Here is a 7949-nt window from a genome sequence, read left to right as displayed (position 1 = left end):
GTTACTCATGACCTGTCACGAGGAACCCATATTTAACTAAAGCCATTCCCCCTCCCGCATACTCCAATTTCCCGAGGATCACAGAACTGAAAAAGACCACTTCCATCCATCAGGTGGATTCTTGTGGAGGCTGCGTCATTGAATATATTTAAGGCGGAGATGGACAGATTTTTAAGCAATAAGGGAATAAAGGGTTATGGGGTTAAAAGAGAAAATGCTGAAAATCTCAGCAGGTCAGGCAGCATCTGTGGAGAGGAAGCAGAGTTAACATTTCGGCTTATGGGGAGTGGGCAGATAAGTGAAGCTGAGTCCAGGATCAGATCAGCCATGATCTTATTAAATGGCGGAGCGGGCTCGAGGAGCCAAATGGCCTACTCCTGCTCCTATTTCTCATGTTCTTATGTTTATTCCAAAAATCATGGAATTCATACCCCACTTTCCTCGGGTACATTTCAATAGATCAAAAATATCTCCACTGTGCTCTTGAAACTTCTAACACTCTTTGCTAGCATCCCTGGGCAGGCTAATCAACACATGTGCAGAGAAAGAAACCAAAAGGAAGAACTTGTCTTTATATGTAGCTCCTTTCAAAACAACGGTACCACGCACGGTGGTTTTTCAGGAAGACATATTGCTCACGGGTCGGGACACTGTCGAGCACCTACAAAACCTGGAGGAGGTCCTCCAGCGACTGGATGGCATAGGGCTGCGAGTGAAGAGGTTGAAATGCATCTTCATGGCAACAGAAGTGGAGTTTTTGGGGAGAAAGATCGCGGCGGAAGCCATTCGGCCCACAGACGCCAAGACAGAGGCCATCAGGAACACGCCCAGGCCACAGAATGTCACGGAGCTACGGCCGTTCCTGGGACTCCTCAACTATTTTGGTAACTTCTTACCGGGGTTAAGCACCCTCTTAGAGCCCCTACATGTGTTATTGCGTAAAGGTGAGAACTGGGTATGGGGAAAAAAAAACAAGTAACTGCTTTTGAGAAAGCCAGAAACATTTTATGCTCCAACAAGCTGCTTGTATTATATAACCCGTGTAAAAGACTTGTGCTAGCATGTGATGCATCTTCGTACGGAGTCGGGTGTGTATTACAACAAGCTAATGTTGCCGGGAAGTTGCAACCTGTCGCCTATGCCTCCAGGAGCTTGTCTAAGGCCGAGAGGGCCGACAGCATGATTGAGAAAGAGGCATTAGCATGTGTGTTCAGGGTAAAGAAAGTACCTGTTTGGCCTCAAATTTGAGCTGGAAACCGATCACAAGCCCCTCATATCCCTGTTCGCTGAAAACAAGGGGATAAATACGAATGCCTCAGCCCACATACAAAGGTGGCCACTCGCGCTATCAGCGTATAACTATACCACCCGCCACAGGCCAGGCACCGAGAACTGTGCGGATGCTCTCAGTCGGCTACCATTGCTCACCACGGAGGTGGAAATGGCGCAGCCTGCAAACTTGTTGATGGTAGCGCAGCCCACAGACTTGTTGATGGTCATGGAAGCGTTTGAAAATGATAAATCACCTGTCACGGCCCGCCAGATTAGGACTTGAACCACCAGCCAAGATCCTCTGCTGTCCCTAGTAAAAAACTGTGTACTGCATGGGAGCTGGGCCAGCATCCCCGTTGAAATGCAAGAGCTCATCAAGCCGTTCCAGTGGTGAAAGGGCGAGCTGTCCATTCAGGCAGACTGCCTGTTGTGGGGTAACCGCATAGTGCTGCCCAAAAAGGGCAGGGAGGCATTCATCTCGGATCTCCGCAGCACACATATAATAATGATGATGAAAGCGATAGCCAGATCCCACATGTGGTGGCCCGGTATCAACTCTGACTTAGAGTCCTGTGTACAGCAATGCAGCGTGTGTGCTCAGTTGAGCAACGCACCCAGAGAGGCACTACTAAGTTTGTGGTCCTGACCCTCCAGACCACGGTCAAGGATCCATGTCAACTATGTGGGCCCATTTCTGGGTAAAATGTTCCTGGTGGTGGTGGATACTTTTTCAAAATGGATTGAATGTGAAATAATGTCGGGAAGCACCGCCACCGCCAACATTGAAAGCCTGAGGGCCATATTAAGAAACATGGAAACATAGAAAATAGGTGCAGGACTAGGCCATTCGGCCCTTTGAGCCTGCACCACCATTCAATGAGTTCATGGCTGAACATGCAACTTCAGTACCCCATTCCTGCTTTCTCGCCATACCCCTTGATCCCCCAAGTAGTAAGGACTACATCTAACTCCTTTTTGAATATATTTAGTGAATTGGCCTCAACAACTTTCTGTGATAGAGAATTCCACAGGTTCACCACTCTCTGGGTGAAGAAGTTTCTCCTCATCTCGGTCCTAAATGGCTTACCCCTTATCCTTAGACTGTGACCCCTGGTTCTGGACTTCCCCAACATTGGGAACATTCTTCCTGCATCTAACCTGTCGAAACCCGTCAGAATTTTAAACGTTTTGATGAGATCCCCTCTCATTCTTCTGGACTCCAGTGAATACAAGCCCTGTTGAACCAGTCTTTCTTGATATGTCAGTCCCGCCAGCCCGGGAATCAGTCTGGTGAACCTTCACTGCACTCCCTCAAGAATGTCCTTCCTCAAGTTAGGAGACCAAAACTGTACACAATACTCCAGGTGTGGCCTCACCAAGGCCCTGTACAACTGTAGCAACACCTCCCTGCCCCTGTACTCAAATCCCCTAGCTATGAAGGCCAACGTGCCATTTGCTTTCTTAACCACCTGCTGTACCTGCATGCCAACCTTCAATGACTGATGTACCATGACACCCAGGTCTTGTTGCACCTCCCCTTTTCCTAATATGTCACCATTCAGATAATAGTCTGTCTCTCTGTTTTTTCCACCAAAGTGGATAACCTCACATTTATCCACATTATACTTCATCTACCATGCATTTGCCCACTCACCTAACCTATCCAAGTCACTCTGCAGCCTCATAGCATCCTCCTCGCAGCTCACACTGCCACCCAACTTAGTGCCATCCGCAAATTTGGAGATACTACATTTAATCCCCTCGTCTAAATCATTAATGTACAATGTAAACAGCTGGGGCCCCAGCACAGAACCTTGCGGTACCCCATTCTGGAGTATCTTAATAAAGACTGAGGTCACTGTTACTTTAACCTCCCTGTGTGCAGTCTCATCTGTATTAGGAACACAATAGAAACAATCCCAGCATCAAACCTGTCAATCCCCCTCAGAAACTTTTATGTTTATCTCATTCTTCTAAACTCCAGTCTACTCAATCTCTCCAGCTAGGACAACCCTCTCATCACAGGAATCAATCTAGTGAACCTTTGTTGCACCACATCCATGGCTTCCTTAGATAAGACGACCAAAACTGTGCACAGTACTGCAGATGTCGTCTCACCAAGGCCCTATACAATTGTAGCAAGAGTTACTCTTGTACTCCAACCCCCTAGCAATAAAGGCCAATATGCCATTTGCCTTCCTAATTGCTTGTGGTACCTGCATGCTAACTTTCTATAATTTTCCTATTCTTCCTCCAAAGTGAATAACCTCATATTTCCCACATTATACTTCATCTACCACCTTATTGCCCACTCACTTAACCTGTCTACATCCCTTTGCAGGCTCTTTGTGTCTTCCTCACAACTTGCTTTCCCACCTAGCTTTGTATCGTCAGCAAACTTAGATATATTGCACTCGGATCCTTCATCTAGGTCATTAAAATAGATTGTAAATAGCTGGGGCCTCAGCACTGATCCTTGTGGCACCCCATTAGTTACAGCCTGCCAATCTGACAATGGCCCGTTTATCCCTACTCTCTGTTTTCTGTCCGTTAACCAATCCTCTATCCATGCTAACACATTAACCCCATGTGCCCTTAACTTGTGTACCTTATGTGGCACCTTATCGAATGCCTTTTGGAAATCTAAATATACTACATCCACTGGTCCCCCCTTATCTACCCTGCAAATGACATCCTCAAAAAACTCTGATAAGTTGTGAAACACAATTTCCCTTTCATGAAACCATATGGACTCTGCCTATTCATATTATGACTATTTGAAGTGGAGCCACTGCTGTGATGCAGAATCCTGGCCGAACCCGGCCAGACGCATTACCTGGCCAGTGGCTGGATGTGGAAGACTGCAGGCAGCTGGTCTCAGCCACCAGATCAGTGGGATCGGTCCTTGGCATTCAGGTAGATGGTGGTGGGGGTGGAAGCTGAGGTAAGGGAGTCCTAAAAGGCCGGGAAGAGCACATGGTTACAGCCCCGATCTGCATAATTAAAGTGACCGTACCAGCTTAGATCGGGTGTCCTGTTCACCCACAGTTCAGAGAAGGTTCACAAGGTTGATTCCTGAAGGTATCACAAGGTTGATTCCTGAAGGGATTGTCTTATGAGGAAAGATTGAGCAGGTTGGGCCTATGCTTATTGGAGTTTAGAAGAATGAGAGGTAATCTTATTAAAATGTATAAGATTCTGCAGTGGTTCGACAGGGTAGATGAAAAGAGGATGTTTCCCCTCGTGGGAGAATCTAGAACTAGGGGGCATAGTTTCAGAATAAAACGGAAATGAGGAGGAATTTCTTCTCTGAGAGTCATGAATCTTTGTAATTCTCTGCCCCAGAGAGCTGTGGAGGCTGGGTCATTGAATATATTTAAGGTGGAGATAGATAGATTATTGAAGGAGAAGGGAGTCAAGGGTTATGGGGAGCGGGCAGGGAAGCGGAGTTGAGGCCAACATCAGGTCAGCCATGATCTTATTGAATGCAGGCTCGAGGGGCCAAATGGCCTACTCCTGCTCCTATTTCTTATGTTCTTATAAAATAACAGCACATGGTGAGAAGGCAGTGGGATCGGAAGGGGCAAGTCATCCTCCTTCATTTTATGTGCTCCCCAACCTCTCCTCCACCTCCAACCCCCCCCCCCCTCCCACCCCCGGTTTTCGTCAGGCAATGGGGAGGGGAGGGGGAGGAGTTAAAAATTGAGGCCTTACATTTGGAGAAAGTAGTCAAGACACATTCAAACAGATACACACACACCTATTTGTAGCAGTTTTGCTTAGCTATGGCTGTGACCCCAATTAAATTCTGAATCTGTCTGACAGTTATCCAAATCAAGACAATCTCGGCAACAAGTTAATGAATTGAAGCTGTTCGATGAGCTAAGTTGAATTCAGTTAATTGGTGTTGAGTCAAATCCGCTGGAACCGTTATCGGATTAGATTAGATAGCTCCCAAGGGTAGAAAAGATTACAAGAAGAAAAAAAACTACTTAAATAAAACAGTTTGTACATTGCGACCTTTCATCGTTTGTGTTCGACGAGCCGATTAGCACAATTCCTATTGTAAATATATCAAGCTGGCTTGATGTTGCCATGGCTCAGTGGGTAGCACTCTCACCTCTGTGATAAGAAGGTTGTGGGTTCAAGTCCCACTCCAGAGACTGGAGCACAAAATCTAGACTAACACTCCAGTGCAGTGCTGAGGGAGTGTCACACTATCCGAGGTGCTGTCATTCGGATGAGATGTTAAACCAAGGCTCTGTCTGCTCTCTCACGAGGACATAATAGATCCCATGGCACTATTTCGAAAAGGAGCAGGGGAATTCTCCCCAGCGTCCTGGCCAATATTTATCTTTCAAGTAACATCACTAAAAAAGATTATCTGGTCATTATCGCAGTGCTGTTTGGGGGAGCTTGGTTGGCGCAAATTGGGTGTTGCGTTTCCTGCATTACAGCAGTGACTACACTTCAAAAGTACTTCATTGGCTGTAAAGCACTTTGGGGCATCATGAGGTTATGAAAGGTGCTATATAAATGTCAGTTCTTTCTACTTTGATGAGCTGGTTACACTTTTCATCTTAACTGCTAGCTCATGTTTCTGAGCTGGCCGACGTTTATGTTTCGGTTAACTGCCCATCACCCATTGCACTTGTCAATAAATAACGTCCTCAGAGCCCACTGTAAAAGTTAAATGCACCAAACAATAGCTTCAAATAGGATTATATAGGATATACGGCACAGAAACAGGCCATTCGTCCTAACCAGTCCATGCCGCCGTTTATGCTCCACTTGAGCCTCCTCCTGTCTTTCCTCATCTAAATCTATCAACATAACCCCTTCTCCCTTATATGCTTGTCTAACCTCCCCTTAAGTGCATCTATACTATTTGCTTCAACCACTCCCTGTGGTAGTGAATTCCACATTCTCACCACTCTCTGGGTAAAGAAGTTTCTTCTGAATTCCCTATTGAATTTCCTGGTGACTATCTTATATTGATGGCCTGTAGTTTTGCTCTTCCCTACATGTGGAAACATTCTTTCTGTATCCACTCTATCAAAACCTTTCATAATTTTAAAGACCTCTATTAGGTCACCCCTCAGCCTTCTTTTTTCAAGAGAAAAGAGACCCAGCTTGTTCATGCTTTCCTGATATGTATACCCTCGTATTTCTGGTATTATCCTTGTAAATCTTCTCTGTACCCTCTCCAGTGCCTCTATATTCTTTTTATAATATGGCGACTAGAACTGTACGCAGTACTCTAAGTGTGGTCCAACCAAGGTTTGATACAGGTTTAGCATAATTTTGGTTGTCCCCTTCCTCTCCCCTCACCTCACCTCCGCCTCCCCCCCACCGAGCTTATGTTTTTTTTTCCCTTTGTCTCCAATGGCAGTAAATCATTATTCCACCATCCACTCTGTCAAAACCTTCCACAATTTTATAGACCTCTAATCGGTCAAGAGAAAAGAAACACAGCCCATTCATCCTTTCCTGATATGTATACCCTCGCATTTCTTTATGTTGTTCTCTGCTGTGTGTATTAGTACACACGCGTGCTAAAACCTTTTTTTTATATTAATCTAGATGCCTGCTGAAAGATTAAATAGTGGGAGTTGTGTTTTGACAACAGGAAACTATTTAATTAGCACGTTTACCAGCAACAAAAAAAAATAGCTTTACACCCATGGGGAATGTAATAAAAGGATTATATTGAGGCAAAAATAAGGGCAGAGATCAACCCAGTCGACAGTTAAATATTACAAGCCTCAAGTTTCTATTGAAAACCAATCAACAAAACGAGAATCCTCGCAGCTAATCCTGCACATTAAAATGAAACGAATCAAACTGCAGCTGATTAGGAAGCACAGAAGTATCACTTAAATTTGTCTTCCGTCACAAAATTTGCAAAGCAATCTCTCCATGGTGCATGGATTTTCAATTACACTTTCAGCTGGCTCACTGACTTCTTAACCCATTTCCAATTACAGCACCAAAACTTACGAAAGGTGTGTCAAATGTGCGGCAATTTTGCACCCCATCCCCTCCCCGTTTGAAAATGGCGACAGCACTTCTCCAGGAACTCCATGGAATATTAATCATAAGAACATAAGGTTACACAAACGGGAATGTGATAATGACCAGATAATCTGTTACATTAGTGATGTTGGTTGAGGGATAAATATTGGCCTGGAAACCGGAGAAAACTCCCCTGCTCTTCAAAATCTTTTACATCCACTTAAGCAAATTGCAAGCATGCATGGTCTCGGCACCTGATGTTGCAGCTTACCTCTCTTAATGGTGGCAGGAGACAATCCTGCATTACTCATCATCATCATTGGCAGTCCCTCGAAATCGAGGAAGACTTGCTTCCACTCTAAAAGTGAGTTCTCAGGTGGCTGAACAGTCCAATACGGGAATTATTGTCTCTGTCACAGGTGGGACAGAAGTGGTTGGAGGAAAGGGTTGGTGGGACTGGTTTGCCGCACACTCCTTCCGCTGCCTGCGCTTGATTTCTGCATGCTCTCGATGACGAGACTCGAGGTGCTCAGCGCCCTCCCGGATGCTCTTCCTCCACTTAGGGCGGTCTTTGGCCAGGGACTCCCAGGTGTCGGTGGGGATGCTGCACTCTATCTAGGAGGCTTTGAGGGTGTCTTTGAAACATTTCCTCTGCCCACCTG

The sequence above is a fragment of the Pristiophorus japonicus genome, chromosome 3 (genome assembly GCF_044704955.1).
Source record: "Pristiophorus japonicus isolate sPriJap1 chromosome 3, sPriJap1.hap1, whole genome shotgun sequence".
Lineage (NCBI taxonomy): Eukaryota > Metazoa > Chordata > Chondrichthyes > Pristiophoridae > Pristiophorus > Pristiophorus japonicus.
This window is presented reverse-complemented; position numbering follows the sequence as displayed.